Source organism: Elephas maximus, chromosome 10 (assembly GCF_024166365.1).
Source record: "Elephas maximus indicus isolate mEleMax1 chromosome 10, mEleMax1 primary haplotype, whole genome shotgun sequence".
NCBI lineage: Eukaryota > Metazoa > Chordata > Mammalia > Proboscidea > Elephantidae > Elephas > Elephas maximus.
This window is the reverse complement of record NC_064828.1, coordinates 37,580,606-37,606,684: the sequence shown is the minus strand read 5'-3', so window position 1 is coordinate 37,606,684 and position 26,079 is coordinate 37,580,606.

The window sequence follows — 26,079 nt, the reverse complement described above, 5'->3', positions numbered from 1 at the left end:
CACAGTTGAGGAACATTTGTCAGTCAGGAGAGAATGATAGAGGTCAAGATGAAACACACCCAAGGAGACAAAAGGGAGACAATTAAACAACACGATCATTAGTGAAAGCTTGTGAAACCAGCATAATTTTATGGGAAGGATCAAACGGTTTTGAAGTACAGCATTTCAGGAATACAATGTGTTGAACTAAAGCAAAACAGCATTTTATAATTACAATAATAGAAATGAAGAGGAATATAAAGATTCCAAAATAAGGTAGGATTTTTTCTCACCCTCCACCCCAAAAGGAAAATTAATTACTTATAATCTCAGTTAAGGAAGAAACAAGATCATTAAGGCAAGATACTACATATTGCTTATGATTAATGAAGAGTGTAATATTAGCCCTATTGTTAAGAATATAGACACAACAATCAGATTTTATTGTGGCACAGTTTCCCCCTTGGGCTTCAGTGAGAATGTAAAGGGCCATTCTGTTTTAGAATATTGCTTTTCTCATCATTGTTATTTCAGTATTGATCTTGTGAATCCTATTGGCACTGTCATTTAGTGCAATTTGTACATATTTGGTTAATATTTCTATATGTTCCATTACATCTTCAAGTCCTACCTGAGGCATGAATACTGCTACTGAATGATCAAGCCAATGAAACACTGATCAAGACCATTGAGCTTTGAATATGGGTACATTATCTGGTAAAGAGAGTTCAGTTAAAACACGTCCTTGAGTCCAGCTCAGGCCAGAGGGTATCTTCCAATCCAGCCTGGTGGTAACCAGAATACAGTTTTGGTTCCACATAGCCAAAAGCTGTCATTAGGGGCTACCCAATAGATACCTGAGCATCATAGCCAGTTGGTGGCAAACCAATCAGTAATTTGTAAGGTTATAACTGATGCACATTAATAAACTGGAAGCCATCCCATAGATGTGGTGATGACTGGGTTATTCATATGGATGTGGTTAGACTGTTCCCAGCAAAGGGGAGTAATCTGATTTATCCTCCCTACTTGGAGAATTAACCAGACCGATCCATTCCACAGTTGTCAACACAGACCTACAATATAAAGAGTACTGTTTGTAGGTTTTAGCTAGATCTTCTTGGGAGACTTAATTTAGTAAAGTAAGGGTTGTATTAAGACTAAGGGTTATGACCTGGGTTTTGTTCAGATCCAGAAAGAGGCCATCTATTAATGGATAAGTGATTTCCTGTAGTAATGAATTATTTCTCCATTGTTCTTCTATCCATAGATCAAGAACAACCCAATTAGATCCCTGTAGTGGAGAGACCCACCAGGGAAGGCCAGACTGACTTGAGGTTGGGGCAGCACCACATACCCAACAATTAAAAGTTTTAAAATGGTGAGCATAAGTATCTGTTCAATTTAGGAGAACATTAGTAGAGGTACGACTGTAGCAAAGGTAAAAAGAAAAAAAGATAAAGAGGCTTATTTTCAGGTCGGGTCCAGGGTCTTGGGTCAGATGTCATTTGCTTCTGGCCACCAAACCAAAAGAAAAAAAAAAAAAAATACATTGCCTTCGAGTCAATGGGTGTTTAAATGTGAACTTTAGTTCTCCAGTGGGTTGGCTGCCAGTCCAAATATAAGTCTTAGCTTTTTTTTAACAGCAACAAATGGATCCAAGATTTTAGTCGGAAAAACAGCTGCAGCAGTGTATCAACAGGGAACTGCCAGAAATTCAGGCTGGTTTCAGAAGAGGACGTGGAACCAGGGATATCATTGCTGATGTCAGATGGATCCTGGCTGAAAGCAGAGAATACCAGAAGGATGTTGACCTGTGTTTTATTGACTATGCAAAGGCATTCGACTGTGTGGATCATAACAAACTATGGATAACATTGCAAAGAATGGGAATTCCAGAACACTTAATTGTGCTCATGAGGAACCTTTACATAGATCAAGAGGCAGTTGTTCAGACAGAACAAGGGGATACTGATTCATTTAAAGTCAGGAAAGGTGTGTGTCAGGGTTGTATTCTTTCTCCATACCTATTTAATCTGTATGCTGAACAAATAATACCAGAAGCTGGACTACATGAAGAAGAATTGGGCATCAGGATTGGAGAAAGGCTCATTAACAACCTGCGTTATGCAGTTGACACAACCTTGCTTGCTGAAAGCGAAGAGGACTTGAAGCACTTACTAATGAAGATCAAAGACCACAGCCTTCAGTATGGACTGCACCTCAACATAAAGAGAACAAAAATCCTCACAACTGGACCAATGAGCAACACCATGATAAATGGAGAAAAGATTGAAGTTGTCAAGGATTTCATTTTACTTGGGTCCACAGTCAACAACCACGGAAGCAGCAGTCAAGAAATCAAAAGACACGTTGCATTGGGCAAATCTGCTGCAAAAGACCTCTTCAAAGAGTTGAGGAGGAAAGATGTCACCCTGAAGACTAAGGTGCGCCTGACCCAAGCCATGGTATTTTCAATTACATCATATGCATGTGAAAGCTGAACAATGAATAAGGAAGACTGAAGACGAGTTGACGCCTTTGAATTGTGGTGTTGGTGAAGAATATTGAATATACCATGGACTGCCAAAAGAACAAAACAAATCCATCTTGGAAGAAGTGCGGCCAGAATGCTCCTTAGAGGCAAGGATGGCGAGACTGCGTCTTACATATTTTGGACATGTTGTTAGGAGGGATCAGTCCCTGGAGAAGGACATCATGCTTGGCAGAGTACAGAGTCAGTGGAAAAGAGGAAGACCCTCAACAAGGTGGATTGACACAGTGGCTACAACAATGAGCTCAAGCATAGCAATGATTGTAAGGATGGCTCAGGACTGGGCAATGTTTCGTTCTGCTGTGTATAGGGTTGCTATGAGTCGGAACCGACTCGATGGCACCTAACAACAACAACAACAATTTGACTGCACATAGATTGATGAGGAAGACTAAGTATGGTCCATCCCAACTAGGTTATGAGTCTTTTATTTGATGTCTCTTCAATATACATATTCTCTGAGACGGATGTTAGGCAGACTCCAGGAGTCTAGCTTCTGTTCCACAAAGCCTTCTCTAACCTGTGAAAGATATTCTTTAGAATACTGGATTAAAAACCGGCAATAGCTCAGTAATTCAAGTTGAAAAGTGTTAAGGTCCGTGCAGGTAACATAAGGAAGGACCATGGGTCTCCCGGTAATTATTTTACAGGGAGTAATCTTGAGAGATCCAAATGGAGTGGATCTCATATTTTAAAGAACTAAGGGAGGCACCTTACCCCAGGATAAATTTAAAGTTTCACAATGCTTTGATATTTGAGTCTTTATTATTCCATTAGTTCTCTGTACTAGACCCTTAGACCGAGGATGATAGGGACAATGTAACCTTTGACAAATGGGAAAAACTCAACACAGCTCCTGGATGACTTGACTGGTGAAATGAGTTGTCCGATCACTACAAAGAGTTTTTGGTGCTCTCCAGGTGGGTAGGATGTTTTCAAGAAGTTTCTTTGTTACAAAGTCCACAATCACATGAAAGCAGGGGGAGGACCCTACCCAATGTGAAAATCTACAATTCTTTACTAATAAATATATGTAACCATTTGGGGGTGGATGCTAAATAAAATCTAGCTGCCATTCAAGCATAGTTTTGAAAAGTAAACAATATCATCCAGGTAGGACTTTAAGGTGTTTTCCAGGATTATAGTGAAGGCAAATAGGGCAATGGGTGGCAATATGTTCAGCAGCCTCAAAAAATATTTCCCACCAATATTTTTTTAGAGTCTGAAGCATTTTGTCTTGTACCATGTGGGAACCTTCATGTAAGTTTCATGTCATAGGAACATGCAGGAAATTGGGTAAGACAGTTTCTTATTAGGCCCAGTCTACATTTAGTGGCAGGATCTTGGTAACAGCCTACTTTTTCAATTTCTTAATTTTGTCTATTTGGGCTAACTGTTGGTGTTCTAAAAGCTCCCCTAAAGTTAATTCATGGAGGTTGGAATTACCAATAGGCAAATTTGGGGAGTCCATTTCTTTATCATAAGTACAGAAATAATTTTAGAGGTGGCATGTTTGGCTGCCATATCAGCAAGATCGTTTCTTCAAATTTCCTCAGACTAGAATACTCTTTTTGGTCGGAGAGCTTGTATTTTTATCACAGAAATTTCAGAGGGAAGTAAGAGAGCATCTAGAAAGTCAGCTAATAAAGCTCTTTTTTTTTTTTTTTGGCAATTCTGGGAGAGATTAAAAATACTCTTTGTTTCTGTAATGTGCCAAAATCATCTACAATTCCAAAACAATATCTACTGATCATAAAAATACTAACAGATTTTCCTGAAGCAATTCTACAGAGTCTAATGAGGACAATTAATTTGGCTTATTGGGCTGAAGTGGCTTCAGGGAGATTCTGACTTTCAAGGACTCCAATAGAAGTCATAACAGCTTACCCAGCTTGATAGTGAGGACTAGTAGGATTAGGTTTTAAAAAGGAACCATCTACAAACAAAACTAAATCAAGCTTAGTTAAAGGAGTCTCTTTTAAGTCTTTTTGAGGGGTTAAAGATTGCTCAGTCAAGTCTAGACAATCATGTGCAGGATAGTTGTTCTCATTCATTGCGGGCAGAAGAGTGACTGGATTTAAACAGGCCACAGAGTGTAATCTAATGTTAGGCACACCCAGGAGGAGGACCTTCATAGGAGGTGGGCCTATTAGCAAAAAGATGTTGCTTCAAGGCAGAATTAAGTAAGGCAGACACAGCATAGGGCATATAGACATCTAAAAAGTTTTCCAGCACCACATATGTTGTGGTTTCCACTAGTTTGTCAGTAGCAGCCACAACACTAAGGAAGGGAAAGTATTCTGTGACTACAGGGTCAAGGTGTAGGCTGTAATAACCTATAGGTTTTTGATGTCCTCCATGTTTTTGAGTTTGTATGTGTGGTGGTTAAGATTGTGTGTCAAGTTGGCTGAGCCAAGATTCTCAGTATTTTGACCATTGTATAATGTTGTGATCACTTCCTTGTTGAAACTTGATATGTGATCAACCCTATGATGGAATCTGCTGAGTGGTACCAGCAGGGCTGGGGCCTGTGGCAGCTCACCTCCCCCTCAGCTTTCATCTCTCTGCTCTCTGCTGCCTACTCCTTCCAGCTGCCTCTTGCTGTCTGATCTCCAGGTCTTGGGACTTGAGCTCATAGCTTACCTAGCAATCTTGGGATTCATCGATCTTCACAGCCTGCAAGCAAGAGTCCTGGTCCCTGACCTGACGATCTTAGGTCCACCAGCACCTGTAGCTACATGAATCAGGAGAAACCCTGTGGTCTTGCTTGCTGATCTTGGGATTCATCGACCTTCACAACCTGTGAGTGGGAGCCCTGCTCTTCAACCTGCTAATCTTGTGTTCACTAGCTTCTGTGGCTGTGTGAATTAGGAGAAGCCTCTATCCTGATCCAAAGACTTAGGATGTTCCAGCCTCTACAATTGTGTGAGCTGTTTCCTTGATATAAATCTCTCTCTATATATATTTGTACACTTTACTGGTTTTGCTTCTCTAGAGAATTCAGCCTAAGACAGTATGCCTGAAGTGTTTCCAGATATTTCATGTGCAAAAAAGAAAAAAATCTAGGTGGTAACTAGGAAAACATAGAGAGGGTGTTCATTAAAGTTCTTTTTACTTGAACTATGGCCTCTTGATCTTCTGGTGCCATTTATATTCACTTCAGGGGCTTTTAAATATTTGTATACAGGATGAGCCAACAAAGAAACATTGGGAATCCAGTTTCAACAATATCCACAGAGTCCTAGAAACTCCCGTAGCTGTTTCTTTGTTTCAGGTATAGGAAAGACAAGAATAGCTTTTTTCTGTTTAGGATCAATAGAGATGCTTTCTGCAGAAATTAGGTGGCCCAAATATTTAACAGAAGGCTGAGCCAACTGTAATTTTTCTCTGGAAAACTTAAGTCCACCAGCAGCCAGACATTTTAATAAAGCTACACTTTCATCAAGGCAGGCTTGCTGGGAGGTTGAGCAAACTAGCAAGTCATCAACGTACTGCATGTAGATTTGTTTGTAAACAGTAAAGGCTGTAAATCTGCATACAGAATCTGAAAAAAATAGGTGGGTGATTCAGTATATCTTTGGAGCATTACAGTCTAGGTAAATTGTTGATTTTTCCAGGTAAAACAAACAAACACTGACTTTTGGAGTGCACAGGAATACTGAAAAAGGTGCTACAAAGATAAAATGTGTTGCATCTGAAGGGACATTGGAAATTAATCAGTTAAGACTAGGGAACACTGGGAATCTTGGAATAACAATACAGCTCGTTACACACAAATCTTGAACAAATTTCCAGCCCCCATTATTTGTTTTGTTTTTAAACTGGAAGAACAGGAGTATTAAAAGGGCTGGTACAAGGGACAAGTAAACCTTTGGAAAAGAAATTTTGTATGATTGGAGCTAGTTCTTCTTTTGCTTCGCATTTGAGTGGATACTGGGGAATTTTTGGCAGAGGATTAGATAAATCTCTTTGAATTTTAATCAGTTTAGCAGGCAAAACTCGACCTACATCTGTGGATGTGGTGGTCCATAGGGTTTCAGGAACTGGGGAAAATTTGTCAGAAGGAAGACGACTAGGCTGAGTTGAATTTTGGAGAGGTATAACAAGAACTTGCTAATAGAAAATGGCTGATTCTTCCTGGATATTGTCAAACTCAAAGCCTGTCTCTGTGGACTTAGGTATATCAAGCAGACTCAATAGTATTTCCCCCTTTGCATTAAATTGTAAATGGCAATTCCAACCACTTCCCAATAGATTGACAGGGGTATTAGAATTGAGCAAAAAAGGGCATAAATCTTCAATAGGGGGTATCAGAACAGGTTGGGAATGAATCAATGTTTTTCCTGATTGGTGACCTCGCTACTTCTGAGGTTTTAGTACTCTGGGGCAGGGACTTTTGCAGATAGGTGGTGTCAATAGTATACAAGGTGACTCCAGTGTCAATTAAAAATTGGCAAGATTCTCCATTAATAAATAGTTTCTCCTTGCATATTATGAGCCACCACAGGAAAAGTCCTTGTTTCACCCCTGGAGCATCTTCATTCTGAATCAGGTTGCAGGATTTTTTTAAGGGGGACTATGTTAGGCTTCTGTTTATTTTTGAACTTATAGCATTCATTTTTCCAATGGCCAGGATTTTTACAATAGTGACAAATACCTGCTTTTGTGTCATTAGATAGTTCAGCATTTTTCTTTTGATTGGGAGATTATATTGTTGTAACTGAAGGGCCATTAATTTATTAGCCTTAGATATTCTTTTGGCTTTAAGAGTCTAGGAATGTTTGTAAGCTAAATTAGTTGGCTCAACAATAGGAACGTCTCTCAATCTAATCAATATTGCTTTACTAAGACTGGGGTCTCAGGTTTAAGAAAACCACTTACGAAAACATCATTGAAAGCATCTTTATTTTGTTTACGAGAATGGATTTTAGTCCAATCAATTAGTGGAGGAAAGACGTTTGGGATAGTCTCTAGCAATTTTTTACTCATGATCCAAGCGTCTTCCAACAGTTCATTGGCAGTTTTATCAACAGTTAAGGCTAAATTTTTCTTGGATCTTTCCATTCTGACTTTTCTAGTCATAATGGGGCTTCCTCTGAGCCAGTAATTGTGCGAACAAGGGATCCCAAGCTGGTGAGCTTCAACAAGAGTTTTAAATTCTTCAGAAAATTTGTGGGGGTCCTCATGGAGTTTAGGAAAATCTTTCACAATGCTGCATAATTCTGAGCACGTCTATGGGACAAAGCGATATGAGGGGAATCTTTGGCATCAGAATTGGGGCAAATTTTAAAGGATATTTCAGGCAAAGCTTTATTGCTGATTTTGGGGGGTAAAAGGGAAGTTCAGATAAACTTTTATCAGAGGAGTAGGAATGCAAAGAAGGCTATAAAGAGGTAGTAGCTGACAGGGGAGCAGAAGGAGTGGGAGCTAAAATTTGACATAATTCTTTATTCTGCTTAGTTAATTTAGAAACAGTGTCCTGCAGGGAAGCAATTTTACTGTCCTGGTGGCATAGAAGTTAAGAGCTATGGCTGCTAACCAAAAGGCTGGCAGTTTGAATCCACCAGGTGCTCCTTTGAAACTCTACGGGGCAGTTCTACTCAGTCCTATAGGGTCTCTATGAACCGGGATCAACTCGACAGCAACGGGTTAGGTTTTTAATTCTTTTAGAGACCTCAATATACCAATCAAAATGGTAATCCCACTGGGACTGTTTAATCCAGGAGCCATGATTCTCTAACTTAATGTGCATAAAAATTAATTTAGAAAGATCAAAAGACTCCCAAAGTAACCACTTATTTTCCAAACTGTAGTGAGTGAGGTTATGCCAGATAGAGAACAATGCACGATAAGGGATCATAGTGCTTTTTCATGTAGTGAGCAAGAGTCCCAGAAGATGGCTCCAAATATACTTTAGACAAGGCATTCCCCATTTTATAATTACAGTTATAGCAAAACAAACTTTCATTTGCAAGAACCAAAACAAATCCACAGTAAAACTTGAAGACTTATCAGTGCAAGAGAGCGGAGCTCAGATTTGAGAGGTTTATACCTTAAATGATACCTGAGAATTCGCAGAACTGGAGATCCCAAAGCAGTTCAGTAGGTACTGTGTCCGTGTACCAATGCTCTGAGGTTGTGAAAGATAATGTACCTTTGAAGTCCTGCTTCTGATACCAGAAGTGTCAAAGAAGAAAATCTTATACTCTGTTAGGAGTGAAAGAGGAGTTTTATTGAGGAATAATACAGCTCGAACTGGGCAACACTAAGTAAAAATATAAAGCACCCCGTCATTCAAACAGAAAGAGGGGTCTATATACATAGACAACAAAGGAAAGGTACGGGGTTAATGATTGATTGTAGATGAGATCATTTTCAGCTTCAAGTCCTTTGAAATGTAAAGGTTGGCCACTTGGCTAGGAATAAGTGAGTTACCACCTAGGTGAGTAGCACCAGCTGGTTTGGTTATACATGATTGTTGTTGGTTATACACGATCGTAGTCAAGAACACTTTTTTTTTTTTTCTGGGAACAAATTGTTTACATCTTGACACATTCTTCCCAGTGGTTTACATCCTGATCTTTTGTTCCCTAGGAATGCATGTTGGCCCCATCATTTTTATGTCTGACATGAGTGCCTCCACTTTGAAACTTTTCTATTTACAATGCTATGTTAGAATGTGGACTATAAGCAACCAGAATCAACAAAGTCTTGTAAGCTTGGGAATGGCATGACCATATCTATTTTTAAGAGAATTTGTTGTTGTTGCTATAGTTGTTAGTTGCTGTCGAGATGGCTCTGACCAATGGTGATCCCATGTACAACAGAACAAACCATTGCCCAGTCCTGTGCCATCTTCATGATTGTTGATATGCTCAAGTCCACTGTTGTAGCCACTGTGTATTTTGCGTGTCTTCCAACCTTGGTGGCTCACCTTCCAGCACTATGTCAAACAATATTCTGTTCTGATCCATCAGGTTTTCATTGGCTATTTTTTGGAAATAGATCACCAAGCCTTTCTTCCTAGTCTGTTTTAGTCTTGAAGCTCCACTGAAACCTGTCCACCATGGGTGACTGCACTTTATTTAAAATACGGGTGGCAAAGCTTTTAGCATCATAGCAATACACAAGCCACCACAGTACCACAAACTGACAGATAGGTGGTGGTGAAGAGGGTTATCATGGCAGACTATGGAAGGTCAACCATAGTTATTAAGACCTGTTGCTGGTATACCAGTTAGGAGGCTGCTGCAACAGTTAGAGAGAAATGGTAAAAGCTTGAACTACGCTCTTGAGCAAAGCAAGAATGAAAGGTTTCTTCACATGGTTCAGTCAAGGTCAAAGATAGCACACAAAACCACCTCAAAATATCCTGTTGATAAAAGAGATTACAAGTCTGTGTGTGAGTGTGGTGTATTACCAGTTGTTCTCATCTATATATCAGTATTTGAGTCTTAAATTTTGTCCTAATTTGCCTCACATTTGAGATTTTTAGGTTTTCTCCTACTTTAATTCATCTACTCAGCAATTACCTGTTCCCAGAGTCTCAAAAACTAGCTGGCTGTATTTTCAACCAGAAAATATTTTTCTTACCTAACAGACACTGATTTTTATGGCTACCATTACTGATAACAGATGTTGGAACATTTTAAACTTACTTTTATTTCTTTTTTTCTCCAAGATTTTAAAATGGGTTTTAAAAACATTTTATGTAGTTTTTTAGCCTCAATATGTTTTTTCCCAACATTATTACTTCTTTTCTCCCAATATATAATAAAAAAAATTAACAACTCCTGTTACTGTTTATTTGCCATCTGTTGGAGATGATATAAAATTTCAGATGCGCTTATAAAATACCTACCGAACATGCCAAATATAATCTATAGGATACTAAACATTACATTCATTGTATATATTTTATGTACCACTTCTGGCTAAACTGTGCATTATTATACCATGAGTCATCCTGTTTAACCTATTTTACTTTTATCATGCTCTACAGTGGCACTGAAATTGAGTTGGGACACCATGTATATGCATCATAAACAGTATTTGAACTTTTGTTGTACTTATACAGCAAACTGGGTTCTATCTTTATCAAGAACATCGAAACTGTAGTTGACAGTCACATTATACTCGCAAGCAAATTTTGAAGTTTAACGAACTCAGCAAATGAAATAGCAGATACGCTGTGGTGCTATTTATTTTTTTTTGTCTTAACATGGTGTAATTCCTAATTATTTGGAACAGGTAAGTAAAAGAATAAATAATTGATGCATTAATCTGTAAACTGCCTACACATAAAGCAAATGATGCTAAATGTTCCCTTCACTTCATTATGTCATCCTTGTTTTATACTGTCCCTATTGACTAAAAAACAGAAGCTCCCAGAAGCTTAAGTGGGGTTGCCTATTCATTCTTTTGCATGGTTTCTAAATATCAACTCTTATGGATGGATCTACTTTACCTTCGTAAATGTCAGATATTCCTTAAGCTCAATTTCAAGTATACACTGTTAAATAAGAGACAGAAATAGTACATTTCTCCATATCTCTTAACACAATTAGATGTTGCAGGCACTGTATTTTTAAGGTACCCTGAACCATTTGTGAGCAATGAGTATACACACACATACACACGCAGTCCTTTTGGAAACTCATCTATTCTCTTATTCACTATTTTATTCCCATTCTGTCTTCAATGATGCTGCAAATGGTTTTATTCAGCTGTCAAAGTTAATAATGATAAGCTAAATAAAATGAAGTTTGTTCATATTTCTTTGCAGTTGTGCTATATTACTCTCTGTCTTTTTCTTGAGGTTCCTGGCATAGTTCCATGTAAATTAATTCACTTAATTCTTAGCTGATGCTAGTGCCCACAAACTGTTACTAAGAAAAAAGAGAAAAGTCAAAGTATAAATATTCTGAATTAAGTACGCATTTCCATCCAATAAGTCAACTAGTCCAGAGGGTCTCAATGTATGGTCTGATGACTCCTCCATGTTCTAAAATCCTTTCGAGGAGTCTGTGAGATCAAAACTATTTTCTTTGTAATACTAAGAAGGGATTTGCTATTTCACTCTCATTCTTTCACAAGTGTACAGGGGAGTTTTCCAGAGGCTACCTAACCTATGATATTGCAACAGATTGAATGCACAAGCAGATATGAGAATCCAGTTGTCTTCTACTAAGCCAGATATTAAAGAAATTTGCAATAACATAGAAAAACACCAACTCTTCTCATATATTCCTTTTGTTTTAAAAATACGATTATTTTTCACAAAGGTATGTCATTTATGTTAACATGTAACTTTTATTTTTTAATAAATAAATATTCTAACAATTTTAAGTTCTGATACAATAAATATTGATAGATAATAATCATATAAAGAAAAGTTCTTTGGAGTTATCAATAATTTGAAAGAGTGTATAAAGGGGACCTAGAGCCAAAAAGTTTGAGAAACACTACCCTAGTTCCCCAATTAATTCTTTTATGTCAAACTCATAAAAGAGAAAGAGGAAGAGAGAGAAAATATCAAGATCACAGGGCTCCCTCTAAGTCAAATGTCAGGAATTACTCACATTGTAAGTATTAATTTGAATCTCCATTGATTGGTTTTCAACTTACATTCAATTATATTTAAAACTTCTCCTACTATAATAATCAGACAGAAATAGTAATTACTGGATTCTTCATTAGTCAATCATAATGGCCTCCCAGAAGGAGGAAGTAGGAAAGGGAATTAACATTTATTAAGTCCCTACTATTTTTCTGGGTATGCATCATGCACCTCGTAAACATAAAAGTGGTTAAGAGCCAAGATTTACTGGTTTTGTACATTTGGGCAAGTTATTTAGGTTCTCTATGCTTCTGTTTCTTCACCTCATCTCCCCAGAATTCCATCCCTTATCTTACTGGTTTGATGTGAGGAATACATGAATCATTACATGCAAAGCCCTTAGAACAGTGCATGCTACACAGTAAGCACTAAAAAGTTAGCTTATCTAGCTATATACTCTCCACAATAGTCATAGGAAGGGGGGGCTATTATTATCCCCTTTCATTAATAAGTAAACTAAGGTTCTAGGAGGTCATGTAATCTACTGAAGTCTGTATAAATTGCAAGTGATAGAGTTGATATTAAAACCTAGGTCCATATGATGCAAAAACCCTTGCACTGCACCTTTGGTTCTAAAATTTGAGCAAGCATCAGAATCATCCTACCCCCAGAGTTTCTGAGTCAGTCTGGAGTAGGGGCAAGAATTTGCCTTTTTATCTATAGTCTTGTGCTGCATAATGTCTGTTCAGGCAATGTCCTACTGCATATATGTCTATGGTCCCATAAGATTACAATAGAGTTCAAAAATGCCATTCAGAGAATGGGAAGTAGCACAAGCACCTAACGTTGGTTAGTCAAAAGTTTGTTTTCATATATAGTATATAGCGTACATTTCTGCACATAAAAAACATTAGAGAAACACTTCTAGATGTGCTAAAACATCTTTAACATAATAATATAGTAATAACAATGTTTTGATGCACCCATCTTTTATTCCAAACCATTATATATACTCAAAATTTTAATATAACAGGCTTTATGGGGATTGACTCATAACTACAGGTTGTATGTAAGTCAGACGTTTGTAATCCAGGGACTGCCTGTGTATAATATAGTGTTTACACAACATCCAGATAACATTACATCCTATTTTACAGAACATATTGTGATGAATGACTGTAGTTTCCTGGAGTTACTGATGTTTTTGGTTCAAGGACTATACTTTGGGAATCACTATGCTGTGATATGGAATCTCTTTACTGATGAAAGTAATTTGGCTTTTTGGTCCCGATTCCAAAGCCCCACCCAGTAGTTGACCTTTACTGGATTTTTCTGGGAGGCCCTGCCCAGTCTGACCTTTACCAGGATTGACTGGGAGGGCCCTTCCCTGTAGTTGACCTTTACATGGATTGGCTGGGGGGCCCATTCAGTGACTGACAAAAATCTACAACATGGAGGCTCATATGCGGCTCCCTGATTTACAAAGAAATCAAGAGCCAGGAAAGGAAAGTGTTCAGAAGACCCTGCACTATGACTCTCCCAGACAGAGTAAGCCTGCAACAGAGACAGAGGCTACAGAGTTTGCCACGGTATGGTACCAGAAAAACTGAAGACAAAAAGCAGACCCAGACAGTGGCAGCGCAGTGTAAAGACTGAACCATGGCTAAGCGTTGAAACGTTGAGAGGAGCGACAAATAGCTGAGCCCGCCAAGTGAAGGCAGAGTTTCCTGCAGGGCTTAAAACTGGTTAGATGTGGTTTAGTCATGGCTGATAGAAACAAGGGCAGCATACATGTTGCAAAGCAACCGCTTACCTTGCCCTTCGAATTTTGACCTGAGTTGGAAATAGGCAACTGTGCCCAGCTTAAAGATGGCTGCTGATGGTGTGGTTTTGAATGTGTGCCGCTCTACACAGTCCTGCCAATAGTCCAATCTCCCACCTCAGGCTCCTGAAACTTTCAGTTGATGTAGTGTGAAATTTTCAGGACCCTGATGTGGGAGAACCGCTGTGAACCAGTTCAAAGCCTTGGCTTCCTGTGTAAAAGTTCCCTGATGGGTGAGAAACGAACTTTAGTTTTTGGGATGGGTAAGTACGTCCCCTTTGAGATATAAGTGGGTCTCCTTTTAGACACTGAGGCCCAGTGCTGGGACTATTCCCAAACCTTGCCTTTTGCATATATTTGTTTATATTTATATTCTTCTCTGTTATTAAAGCTGTTATTGCAATTATTTTGTTTCTATGGGTTCTCTATGACCATTCCAATAAATTATCAAACCCAATAGGGCCATGGGGGGAACAACTGGTGTCAGGGTTGTCCTTTCGGTTGATATCCAAGAAAGTTTCCACTATTACAGCTAGAAATTGAAGTCTCTGGGTGGTGCAAATGGTTAACATGCTGGGCTATTAACTGAAAGGTTGGAGGTTTGAGTTCATCCAGAGGCACCTCAGAAGAAAGGCCTAGTGATCTACTTCCAAAAAATCAGGCATTGAAAACCCGATGGAGCACATTTCTACTCCCACACACATGGGGTCACAATGAGTCAGAATCAACTCTGGCAATTAGTATGCTAGAGACCATGCTTGGTCATCAAGAACACTCACACCATAGCACCATTCTTAAATAGCCTAGGATGTCCTCTCACTTTGCTATATCATGGTTCTTTTTGTAGTACTCATTTTCTGGACCTTTTTTATCTTGCCACTGTGATTTAGGGAATATTAAAAAGCATGATTACTACTGAAAGTTTAGAACTAAAAGAATGGATCTTAGTAAATAGGGTTGTCAGGAACCTGTTCTAGAAAGGAGGAAATAAGAAGGCTCAAATAATACTAAGAGGTTCCTCCCCCAAGGTTTATTTGTTTATTCTGTCATTCAACTTATGTAATTCCTTCCTACTTTCTCCAAATAAAATCTGAGAGTAGCTGGTGAAGGTTCTCACCCAGACTCCTTACTTTCTTTCCTTCTCCTAAATGTGTAAAAACAAGAAAAAAAAGTTGGCTTATCTCCAAGTAAACCCAGTCTTCTGGTGGATAAGTATTATTTCTCAATTTTCTGAAAGTTTGAAATCACCAGGGCAAAAAAAAAATTAAAAGGAGTTAAAAATTAAGCCTCCAAATCAAATTCACCTTTGCCTACTGAGCTCCACTCTAATGCAAAATCAGTAATGTGTCTGGAAATTGGCAAGGCAGCACTTGGAGATAAACCAGTAAGTTAAGATGTACTTGTTGTAGCAAAATAGGAGTACATGCCTAGTGTACTCTGTCCTGTTTTAGGCTAATTAGGTAAGATGTGCAGAACTCAGTGTTGGTCAAGATGAAAGCAATCAGAATGATAACCTCTGAGGAAGGAAATGATATTTGGTTGCCTCCGATATAAAGGAGACTGCACACCTAAAATAGTCAACAACTTATAACAAGAAGCATAGGACCAGGGTAAGAGATCACAGATTAAAATACCACATGCTGAGTATTTTAGAAGGGATTTCTTTTCATTTTATTCTAAGAGAAAGTCCTCTGGAAGCCACAATTTCTACAGTCTTCCTCTTTCCTATACTCTGTTTCTATTTATGCCTCCTCCCACTTTTTTTTTTTTTTTATTATTATTGTTGTTATTATTCTCCAAGTTGTTGTGGAGAGAAGTGAGAAGGCTTTTAGACACTAATTTATTTTCCGGAAAAGGAATGTGCTTCTTGTTGTTCTCAGTAGCGGTCAGGTCGATTCTGAGTTGATTCTGACTCATGGCAACCCCTGTGTGCAGAATAGAGCTACTCATAGGCTTTTCAAAGCTGTGACATTTCAGAAGCAGATTGCCAGCCTTGTCTTCCAAGGCATCTCTGAACGTGTTTGATCCACCAAACTTTTGGCTAGTAGTCAAACACTTAGCCTTTTGCACCATCCAGGGACTCTAAGGGAATTTTACAGGTGTTATATTTGAAGGAAAATAATTTCAACCAAGGGAAGGAACAACTAAATAAGAGTGACTTTGATGTGTATTGGTGTTACTGGGTGGAAACCCCAGGCTCTTACTCCGCATGACTCGTATTGGCCAATAAGTGAGAGACTGAGGTGAGAGAACAAAATGGCACCTTTATTTCATTGTATGAGCAAACGGAGTCAGTCGGTGCTTACTGCTGCCAAGACTGCTTATTAAGGGTGGGTAGGCAGGTACTTTTAAAGGGGTTTACAAATAGAGAGTTCATACAAGTTACATCAGCAACATTCTTATACTACGAAGGCAGAATAGAGTTCACATATAATCTTCAAGCAAAAGCAGGATTCAAATGCAAAGCTGGGGGTGGGAGGAGGGAGCCCAGCAAAGGAAACAGTTTTGCAATACAACACTGTAGGGGAGGAAGCCAGATAAACAATACAGTGCTGTGGGAGTTCTATCTCATTGGCAGATCTGGATTCAGTATTTGGCATAATTGTCCAACTCTAGAAATACTGACAGTAGCAATGCAAATATACTTTTTAAGAATAGACAACTCTATCTGTATTCATATAGGAATTCTCATATCCAAATAAGAGGATCAGGGAATCCTCTAATTCTATGATGCTATGAAAATAAGAATTGAACCTGTAAGCTGTCCAAATTAATATTTGCATAGTGTCCATCAGTATTGTGGCCAAGTTACTTTATCCTTTAAATATAAGAGCAGACACCAGGACAAAGTCAAAAGGGAAAGGCCCTTCTTTGCCTTAGCTCTAGATTTGTCCGATACCAAAGTTCTTAGTTTCAGTGTGATTTATCCCTGGCCTTGCTCAGTTCAATTGCTTATTGGGAATCTGTTCTATGTCAAACACCATGCTATGCATTGGTAACAGAAAAATAAATTGGACAAGGTCCCTGCCCCCTAAGTTGCTTATGGTGAGCTATGTGATTACACCTAGATATTTTATTCTATTTGCCCTTAGATGTACATCTTCTTACAGGCTATCTAAGCAGATTTATCTCACATGAAGCCTCCTTAGGTCTCAGCCTTCTTCAGACATAAGAAAACTAGAATGCATCCTAGTAGAAATATGCTTACCTTCCCTCCCTAAGTCTTCTAGCTGTCCCCAGTATGTTCTGAAAAGGGCACTATGTACCATAAATTCATAAACTCATCTACAGGGGCAGGGCTGGGCAGGAGAGCTGCCATTTGATTGATATAATAAACCTCTAGGAACAAGCTTGAGTGCTTGACTGTTAAGAGTCGTCAGCAAAATCCCAGATTTAATTACACCCAAGTAATTTACAGAAAAGGTCATCCATTATTCTAACTACTCTGAAAGAGAAGAGCCCAATACCCTGAAACTGTTTTGTAGTAGCATAAATGGAGATCTATTCATTAGGACCATTAAATAAAATGGAAATCTGTTTTCTCTGCAAAGCAATGTGATTACCATCACCAGTAATGATATTATGGGGGAAAAAACATATTGTCTGTTAGGGCACACTCATTTTCCTTTTTGCCTTTGCCTTCTCGTCTTCCTTTGAAGAAATCAGGGTAAGTTAAACCTAGATAACTTCAGTTCGTCCAAAACATTCCACCTGGCTCCCCCAGATTTGGTGCTTCTTAAATGAAAAAGATTCAGAATCCATAATGTACAGTCACTTCTCTCCTTCACCCATTCTAAAGCCATGTTAGTTTTATTTTTTAAAACCCCTTTGGTTATAGTCACAGTATGCAGATTAAACGATTAGTGTACTATTATTCTTATAGAGAGACTGATTTAAATTGGAAATGGAACAAGGTATTGAGCAGTGACAGAGGCTAAAAACCTAGAAATAAGGTCTTGGCAGGAGCAGGTCTAGGTATTTTATTTTATTAATATAAAAGGAGGATTTAGAACCGGGATTATAAAGAGCAGAAGTAAGCGGTTTGAGAGAAGAAAGAATAAGGTGATACACGGCAAACACAAAAGAAGCTTGTATTTTACTTCATTTTAATTAGGGATTTAATATATTTGTGAACATTGAAATTATAATGAAGCAGGATAGGCCTGAACAGAATAGTAGCTGTGATTTGAAATTTAACATTTTTCCCTAATAGAAATATGACAGCTGATTGGGGATGAAGGGGAGGAGGAACTGAGCAATTAAAAGAAGAGCTTTAGATCTCTTGGCTGAGGCTCATAGAAAAACCAAGTAAAGGAGGCTTGGAAATGAAAAGGATGAGAGGCGCATAGTTAGGACAGAGTGAGCTAGAGGAAACAATTCAGTGGCATTAGGTATTGGGAAGGCAGGACAGGTAGGGACAGAGAATTCTGGATCATTGGCCAGGGGGCACAGACACAGCTTCTTTTGTTTTTAATCTGAAGTCTTAAGTGCATGTATTAACAAATGCTTAATCGGTTTAGCATTCATTCTCTATCACTCTCAGTAACATTCTTCTAAAGCAGTTAGGAGAAATACAAAATTTGTTGCCATCCAGTCAGTTCTGACTTGTAGTGACCCTATACACTTAGCCTCAATTTACAGATGGTAAAACTGAGGCACAAAGGTGAGAGACTCCAAATCACATTTAAAGGAAGTCCTTTGACTTCTAGTCCAATTCTCTTATTGTTTAGCTGAGTCTTCTCCATGGGAGTTATGTAACACTCCCTCCCCGCACCCTGCCCCCACACACACACACACTCCATTTTCCTGGGCACAGGAAGAGGGAAGAGATCTGTGATTAATATTGAAATACTCGAACTTTTTTTTTTTTTAATTAGATAATCACCTTTAAAATCTGAAGAGCTGCCAGGTATAAGAAGAACTAAACCTTATCTCCACACAAAAGGCAGGACCAAGAATAGAGGGTAAAAGCTATAGGGGAGCAAATCTCCACTCATTATTAAAAATAACTGCTTAATACTCAGAACTTTCTAAAACTAGAGGAGGGCCTTTAATAAATAATGAGTTCCCTCTTACATGGGCTATTCAAGTAAAGATTGTGTGGCCACTTGTCAGATATAGAGAAAGTTATCGCCTTGTTTGCAGGTTGAACCTCATGACATCTAAAGGTTCTTCCAAGGGTCATACAGCTCTTTGGTTTTTACCCTTCATAGTCTAAGACTTATTCTATCTCCCATATCATGTCCTTGCAAGAACAGAGCAATCGTTTGTTCTGAGTCATGGAAAATGGTCAGGAAAAAATAAATAAAACCAGTAATCCTGAGACAGAGAAGAGATCGGGCTGGATGAATTAAATAGCCTCTGACTCAGAATTCTTGGAATCTAAACCTAAGTGCAGGCCACCATATAACTTTTACTGCTGGCACCCAAGGACTACTTGTGATTAACAAACTAGGTGCCTAGACAAGATAAGGGGGCATATTTCCTATCCCTACATGCATGACCAGCTATAAATTACTGATAACCACCCCAAGTTGTTTTTTAAGTCCCCCACCAGGTGCAGAGCATGTGCAGTAAAAATCAAGGTAACCTGCAAATGACCTTCCACATGAGACAATCATGAGCAGGGATCCTTTGCTTGGACTCGAACCAGGACCCAGAGACATCATGCATGGGCAACATCCCAGAAAAAGGCCTGTTCAACACCTCAGCAGTCTTCGAGACAGACTCCATCTTAGTTCTGACAACCTCTGTGAGGACATCCATCTTAAATTCTAACTGCACACTCATTTGATTTTCATAATCCCTCCCCTTCTCCTAGAACTCTCCGCCCATTTGATGGATCTAGGAAACCTTTTATAAACCCTAGGAAATCCTTTGTTCACGAGAGACTGGAGGCTAACATAGGTGGAAACCCCTCTCCATCTCTCCCTCAAGAGCCTTTTACTTTCTTTCCGTCCCTAATAAACCTTCGTTTGTGTGGAACCTCTGAGCCTCTCCTGGTCATTCGTGTCAGAAGAAGGTAAGAACCTAGGCAGGGTTTAGTCCTGAGCTGGGAAGCTTTGCCCTGCAATGATCCCATCCTCCCCACCTGTTTCCTCTGGAAATGTGAAATCTGATAAAAGGAGTCTTTTTCTAGCTGGCCGAAAATATTTCCTCTTATTCATTTCTAGAAATTTTTTGACAAACTTCTCAAGGATCAGATAGATTTCACCTGCCTGTTCTCTCTTAATGGATGGATGGTTCCACAGAATATAGAAGTTCTTATCTCGATGTTTATATTTCTGGCTATCTGAGATACAGCTTTTCAATTTTCAGAATATTTGTAAATTCCTCATTGTTCAATAATAGTTTTAAAATAATTGTAATATCAGTTTGCTATACACAGAAATTTTCACTAGTTGGTTAAATAATCCATGAAAACCCAAAACTTCAGGTAATATTTGAGCCATAATCAACAAATTTTACTGAGCCTCCACTACATGTCACTCTCTGTAAAGTTTCACTAGAGTTAGGTCTACTGGACTCTATTTTGGTTCATTATCAACAAGTTATGGCTGATGCATCTAATTTCTTTCTTTTTTTTAAATTGTGCTTTAGATGAAGGTTTATAGAACAAACTAGCTTCTCATTAAACAATTAGTACACATTGTTTTGTGACACCGGTTACCAACCCCACGACATGTCAACATTCCGACTCATAGTGACCCTACAGGACAGAGTAGAACTGCCCCATAGGGTTTCCAAGGAGCTGGTATGTTCGAACCACTGACCTTTTGGTTAGACCCCAAGCTCTTAACTACTGCACCACCAGGGTTCAAAGGAAGCACAGCAAACACAAATGTGGCATGCCTGGACTTTGGCAAGGGATTTAATAAGCTCAGGCACAATAGTCTTACACAAAGTTTGGGGAATTTGGGCTGGAATCAAGGACATTTTATGTGGGAAATCACAATTTTTTAAATATTCAGACTCAAATGATACTAATTAATAAATATAGATCTGTAAGGAGGGCTTCTTCTCCTTTAGTCCTGTCTGACTCATAATTGTTTTCAAAGCCTTGAATGGTAGCTTAGAAGGCATGGTCATTACATTTTCAGTTAACACAAAGTACAAGACGAATAATAAAGATATTGGATATTATAGTCAAATCCACAGTGTGTGTTAGACTAGATCAAGAAATTGGGTTTAATAAGATGAGATTCAACGGAGATAAATGTGTGTGCACTTTAGACTAGAAAGCAATCAAGTCTGAAATAATGAGGTATTGCTATGACACAGCAGCACCACAAAGGGTAAGATCTTAAGGATTTAAGTGACAATAAATTGAGTTTGAATAAAGAAAGTAATATGACTCTACAAAAACAAAAAAGAACCTAAACCACGTTTACGGCAATCTAGAATGAAGGAATTTATAAGCCTGCCCTTCCACTATCAGACAGTTCCCAGAGAACTGCATTTTTGTTTTGGATTTTGCAATTTTTAATAGATTTTAGTTTTAAAAAAAAAAAACCTCACTTAGGAAGATAAGCCATGGTAGGGATGGACCTTAAGTCCATACTGTCTGAGGAAATATTGAAAGACTTAGGACATTTTTACCCAAGGAGAATATGATTACTGTCTTCAAATATTCCAACGGCTCGAATGTGAAACAGATATTAGACGAGTCCTGTGGTACAAACAGTTAAGTGCTTGAATACTAACTGAAAGGTTGGCTGTTCAAATCCACTCATAGGTACCTTGGAAGAAAGGCCTTGCGATCTGCTTCTGAAAGGTCACAGCCTTGAAAACCCTATGGAGCACAGTTCTACTCTGCAATACATGGGGTCAACATCAGTCAGAATTAACTGGACGGCATCTAGTTTTTGGTTTGTATGGCTCCAGGGAGTAGAACTAGTAGAACTATTGAGTGGAAGATAAAAGAGAGAAGTTTTAGTTAATCTAAAGGAGAATTTTCTAATAGTCAAAAGCATAACACAGATTAAATGGGTTGCCCCACTGCAAGTTTTCAGTCATTGACTTAATTCCCAAGTGAGGATGTTGTCAATGCATTAAATGTATCTGGACTGTGTGACCAAACAAACACAAAAAACAAAACAAACCTTCCTACACTGAAAGATTACTACTCTAGGCTAGATAAACGAATGCCAGGAGACTGCAGTTCAATTTCCTCCCTTTCCAATTTGCCCAAATCATTTATTCTCTTTCTACCTCTATTTTCTTGCCTGTTCAATGAAGTTAATTCTATTTGCCATCTCTGGCCAGATGGGAAAGTCTGTAATGAGCTTGGAGCCCAGAGTAGTCTTCACTATAAATTCTCCATGTGCTTCTCTTGTTTTTTTTTTTTTTTTTACGAACGAAATTTGACGTCTTCTGCTTGAATAAGAAATCAAGTTCAAAGTTCGGGAGACTGCTCTCAAATTATTTCTTTTTTTTCCTTTGGAAATAAAAATAGGATGTGATTTGGGCCAATCAGTCTCCTTGATGGGGCAAATAGCAATACAGCTGCTGGATGTTCCCAAGGCTTTACATGAATTGTGTTCTGCTAGCCCAGGAACTACCAGGTTTTACTTAAACACATTGGCCTGGTACCAGCTCATCCATCATGCCAGCTTCTAAACAAACAAAGGCCAACCTGCAGAGGCAGAGCTGAACAGGTGGCAACAACTAGGGGATTAAGACCAGTTCCAAACTGGACTTTCAATACATTTTAAATATTAACTCAGTTTTTAATAGTATTTTTTTCTTGAATCTAATATTTGGATGAGATCATTTCTCAGACCCATTTGCCCAGAGAAAGGCAGATACATTATCAAAAAGAGAGAAAGAGAGAAGGAAATGCATGATAGCACAGGGAGTCTTTCCTAGACGTAAATACAAGAGGGATGGAGACACAACGGAAAATCTCAAGGCAAATGTGACCTCTGCAAAATGCTGAGATTTCCCATCTCAAAATACCTGACTTCTAAATTAAACACACCTCAGTGTTCCTGTAATGGTTATGAATCCAAAAGCTTTTATTTTTGACATTCTAGTTACCTTTTTTTGACAGCTTGAGGTTGGTTTTTTTTTTTTTTTTTCTGTTTTCTTTTCTCTTTGTTTAAATCGAAAGTAAAAAATTAAATAAAACACTCAATCCTGGCAAGAGAGAAAAAAAAAATGTCAAAGAATATAAGGCTATTTGTTTAGTTAGATTCACTGATTGAAAATGTTCAATTTTTAGGAAATGGTGATGAGGGTAAACTGCATTAATTTTGTAAAGTGTGATAAGGGCTCTGGAATGGAGAATAATCATAATGCATAATCATATGGGTAGGCTGTCAGAATACAATGAAAATAAATACCACACTTTTTCAGGGATACAAATTATGCACGCTAGTGAAAGTTCTTAAATAGCTCCATAATGCTTCTGCCAAGGGAGATAACACGTAGCAGGCATTTGTGGCGTGACTGTGGATGTATAATTTTAGTTGAAGGATATCATAGATTGGGAATATAAGTATCAGCTATTTTCCCAGCATTAGGTTTCCTGATTGCTTCCCCTATATTCTTCATACTTATTTTAATTCGGATAAGAGGCATAACTAATCTAAGTATGCTCAGTGCCTAATTTCTAATCAAACACAGAAAAGGACCTCCCAGTTTTATGGATTTAACTATGGCATAGTCCAGGCATTTAAGGTTAAAGAATTCAGGCCCCAGTAGGAATCAAGAATGTTGAAATTTAGTGGCTGTTATGGATAATAGGTGAGACAAGAAGGCCTTTAAATTCACTTTTAAGGATAAGGGACATTATCCTTTAAGAGTATGGAACAAATTTTACAAGAAGGAAAAATCAAGTCATGACATTCCACAGCCATTTGTACACCAACATCTGGGTAGAAATCAAAAGCCCAAACATCTAAAAATGTGATGATATTCAGTATGATGTAGATCAAACACCTGGATTTTTAAAATTAATTCTATTTTACTTTATTACAGTTAGTTTCAGGTGTGGACTAAAAGCAAATAAAACTAGAAGTAGCTATTTGGCAACTTTCCTACATATTTGATCAGTGTACATTAGGGGCCAGTAATCTTTTCCTGTAGTGTCAAAGAGTAAATATTTTAGGATTTGTAGGCCATAGGATCTCTTCATCTCTGTTGTAACTACTCAAATCTGTCACTGAAAGCAGCTATCAAACCCAGTATAGACAATACATAAAGAATGAAGGTAGCTGTGTTCTAATAAAACCTTATTTACAAAAACAGGAGGTGGTCCAAATTTAGTCCACTTGCAGAGCCCTCGTGTAGATAGTCAAGGTGGCTGAATCGAATATTTAGAACTCAATGGAAACTAAAGGAGTCATATGGTTCGGGTAGTTACAGTGATATAATCTTCAGCTATATACATTTTTTTTTTTTTTTTTACATAATACAACAGAGTTTCAAAGAGATTAAAAGATTTTCCTGCAGCCGTATACAATATACAATAACTGGACCAATAAGTGACATCATGACAAACAGACAAAAGATCGAAGTTGTCAAGGATGTCATTTTACTTGAATCCATAATCAACTCCCATGGAAGCAGCAGTTAAGAAATCAAAAGACACATTGCATCGGGCAAATCTGGGACAGAAGACCTCTTTAAAGTGCTGAATAGCAAAGATGTCACCTTGAACACTAAGGGGCACCTGACCCAAGCCACGGTGTTTTCAGTTGCTTCATATGCATGTGAAAGCTGGACAATGAATAAGGAAGGCTGAAGGAATTGACTCCCTTGAATTGCGGTGTTAGCAAAGAATATTGAATATACCATGAACTGCCAAAAGAACGAACAAATCTGTCTTGAAAGAAGTACAACCAGAACGCTCCTTAGAAGCAAGGATGACGAAATTATGTCTCACATACTTTGGACATGTTATCAAGAGGGTTCAGTCCCAGGAGAAGGACATCATGCTTGGTAAAGCGGAGGGTCAGCAAAAAAAAGGAGGACCCTCAATGAGATGGATTGACACAGTGGCTACGACAATGGGGTCAAGCATAACAACGATTGTGAGGATGATGCAAGACTAGGTGGTGTTTCATACTGGTATACATAGGGTCATTATGAGTCAGAACGGACTCAATGGCACCTAAAACAACAACAATATATTCAATAAACAATTGTCCTATTTGCTTAAACAGTGACAAACTTTTCTAATTGCGTCAAATTGAATATCCTGTTCATTGCCAAATCTTCACATAAGAATTAAAAAATAAGAGGATTTAGACTTAATAACAGGTTTGGTTTGGTCTAACACTGAGGAAATAGAAATATTGCCATTTTGGGGTTGTTGTTAGGTGCCATCGAGTTGGTTCCAATTCATAGCGACCCTACGTTCACAAGAATGAAACACTGCCAGGTCCTGTGCCATCCTCACAATTGTTATGCTTGAGTCCATTGTTGCAGCCACTGTGTCAATCCATCTCATTGAGGGTCTTCCTCTTTTTCGTTGACCAAGATTGCTATTAATATGCTACAAATTTTGAGCAGTCCCATCATGATTAAATTCCCTATGAACAATAAAAATAAGTTTTGTGTTATGGAAACCCTCAATTTTAGAGATGTATCTCTATAAACTGCTGGTGGGATCTCTATAAACATGATTTGTAACTTTTGGAAGCAACACCAACCAAAAAAGAACCTGTAAAATCAATCTGAAAAAAACAGCTTTTGAGTAAAGAACCAATAGCCAATACAGCAAATGCTGCAAGAGATGAAAGCTGGGATCCCTGATAAAGCTTACATTCTACTTGAGACAGAGTGTAGTTCATTTCAACACACATTTATTGAGCAGTTATTACATGCCAGGCAAAAACAGATAAGATACTGCCCACCCTTGAGAAGCTCGCATTCTAGCAGCAGAGGCAGATACATAAACAGAGCATGGCAATATTTGCACCTCCCTTCCTTGCATGTTTCCTTTCTAGTTTGTAGCATACAACATGCTCTATCATGCTGACTTCTTGATCATGCTCTTTCCTATTCCTCTAGAGCAGTTTCTCCCACCAATGCTTCATTATACATACGTGCACCAACCAGGAGCATTTGCAATTTTCAGGAAAGGATTCTAGAGAATTTAAAGAATGAATTGAGATTACCCAAGCAAAATGGGAGACACAATACCACTGAAAAAGAAAA